Source organism: Primulina huaijiensis, chromosome 10, assembly GCF_012295235.1.
Source record: "Primulina huaijiensis isolate GDHJ02 chromosome 10, ASM1229523v2, whole genome shotgun sequence".
NCBI classification, from domain to species: domain Eukaryota; kingdom Viridiplantae; phylum Streptophyta; class Magnoliopsida; order Lamiales; family Gesneriaceae; genus Primulina; species Primulina huaijiensis.
Window position 1 is genome coordinate 20,186,953 of NC_133315.1, and position 3,059 is coordinate 20,190,011.

The window sequence follows — 3,059 nt, forward strand, 5'->3', positions numbered from 1 at the left end:
TATTATTATTATTTTGTTATTAAATATGTGTGTGTGTGTGTATTTAAAAATAGTTTCTTGTGTTTATTTTGATCGAAAATGATACTACTAGCTAGGTAGTATTTAAAACATTTTTTAATTAATAAAACAAAAAAACAATAAATGTAACAAGTAAGGATTTGTAAAAGTATGTACCAAATAAGTTTTTCAATGAAATCATATTAAATTTTACAATACAAAAAGCATATAAATTTTATACAGATGTTGTAACTTTAACTATTTATTTTTAATCGTGTTTGAAAATGAACACGACAAATAATGTAGGTTTCGAGTATTACGTTGGGATTTGATAGGGACTAACACCTTCTTTAATTTATTTAGAACATTTGCATATATAGACCGGTCCCATTATACTCTTTTTTCCCTTTTGAGTCGGCCCCAATCCCATGCACGTTATACCCAAAAAAATATAATGTGCAGGCAGTGTTTTTCTTTNTCATTTGTCCTCAACATTTATGGTTAATTTGTTGCATGCATACATAAATACACACGTATGTTTAATTCTTAAATTAAATATATTACATTAATGTATTTTATCACAAATTTGTTTATTTCTAATTAAATTGTTAATTATTTTTTCTTTCTGATCATTTCTAAATTTTAATTAGTCACCCCCCCCCCTTTTTTTTAAGAAACCAACCCGGTGCCCTTTACTATAATACGAGTAGTGAATTTTCTTTTCTTTATTATTTTAGTATATATTTACAATCCACACTAAAAATAAAAAAAACAAAAAAACTATATATTGTAACATATAGTACTAATGCGTTCACATAAAAGGAAATATATAAATAAATTCAATGTTGGGATCAAATCAAAACAAATAAATTTTCCAGCTAATCATTATTATTTTCATAGGTCTGAGCACCTAAGACTTAGGATAGGGTTCGTGCATGTCTTCTTTCTGTTATGCATCAAAGGTCTATATATATATATATATATGAAGATTAGTTAACTAAGATGATCATCAAGATCATTTAGAGTGCAAGTTAGTGGCAGTTAATTTCAGTTTATTAAAGGATTTGTGTTTATAAAAAAAAGTACAATTGCAGCCTTATATATATAGAGAGCAAGTTTGCGTCTGTCAGTTGTGTTATCAGAAAACATAACATATTTCACGTATACTGCGCAAAAAATATGAACTCCATTTTCTTGATTTCCCTCCCAGTGCCCACCCGCACCCTCTCCCGCTCCCGCTCCGTCGTACCTACCTGGGTTTGTCGTCCATCCACCGTCTCCCTCTACATGCCTCCAGTATGTTATTCAAATAAAAGGCCAGAGACGAAGATATTTGCGGCTTCCTCGCCTAATGACGACGGTGCCAATCCGGAATTTTGGATATCCGGTCTTAACGATTCGCTTCTGGCTGATGTGGTTACTAAGAAACGGAAATACATGAGTGCGCTATATGCAAAGCTGAGCGTCGATGCTGCCATACGGAAGCTAGGGGCGGAAGTTGCTGAGAAAGACCCGCTCTGGGCCAGTCTTGTTACGGAGTCAAAGCTCAAGGAAAAACTCAAGTTTGAGTTCGAGGAGTCGAAGGTACGCTATGTGCTACATAGGGCAGAGGATGGGATGTCTTATGAAGATGTTGAAGAAAAGATGTATCGAACCATAATGGCACTGGATGAGCATGGTCAGATTTATACCGGGGTAGTTACAGAGTGGTTGATCAAGTATGGGTTCCGCCTGTTGGAGGTATCTAAATTGAAACTATCTCCTTATAACCTTCAAGAAAACCACGTACAGTTTCTGGTATGTAATGTAATGGATTGGGTTGCTGCAGGTTGAGTACTAAACGGGAGAGCATTGGATCCTCATTGTTGAATTTTGGGATACTCCTATATGTCACTCTTTTTAGGCAATTTCAAGATTTCTGTGGCATTGATGTTAATTTTCGTGTCTGTTTAATACCTATCTGATGTTGATCGTATCCCACTGATAAATATTTGATCTATGAATACGGTCTTCAGATTATTTTTGCTATCATGGAACTGCATTTAAGATCAAAACAGAGATATAAAATCTTCCAAAATTAGAAGGTTTCATTCTGTACCATCGTCAGCAAATGTCTCTTAATTCTTTTCATTGTCGATTTCCATCCTATGAATTGAGTAATAATATCTTCTTCGAATTTAACTGCAACCTATGTGAATGAACAATGCCAAATTAAAAGATGAGATCCAGAACACAATTGTGAAGCACCTCCAGAAGGGAATATAGCAGTCAAAGAGGGATTACGACATGGATAAAATCATCCTGGATTACGAGACGTTGGAGCAATAAAGTTCAAGCATTCCATTACATTAAAAACTCGAGTCAGGCGGTGTCCATGAATACTTTGAGTTGCTAAAGGTGAGACAGGGTGAATTTACTTAATTATTTTCAGAGTAAAATTAGAGATAAATTAAATTTTTTTGTTTTTATTTGAGTGATATATAGTGTTAATTATTTGCTCCCGTTAACGAGTTGGTCCATAATAAGTGGAAAATATTTTGATTAAAAGTTTTGATAGCATGATGTAACATACATAAATAAATGAAACAAAAATACAAATAGATAAAAAAATCTTTGCCTTCCGTCTCGTATTTCAAAGAAGGAAAAATTCAAAATAATTTTTTTTTTAAGTTAAAGGTACTCACACTAAATTAATAATACTTTTAACCAGATATACAAAACAATATGTGATTTATCCATGTCTTATTTTTGAATTAACCACCTTCCATCTTGTATTCGAAAGCCAACTAACAATCTAACATATTCTCATGCATAGAAAGATAATAATTTAAAAAATTTGTTATTAATATTTTTTTAGGTTTATTAAAATCCAGATCCTATTCAGTTTCAAAAAGATTTTTTTTTATACACAACCAAATCTAATCGAATTTTGTCAAATCTCTTAAAATCCAATTTCTTCTATAATTAAAATACAACTAACCAAACTTTTAAAACTAAGATTTACAAATTCAAATCCCACCAAATCTTTGTTTGCAAATATAGTGTTAGGGTAATTTTCGAGT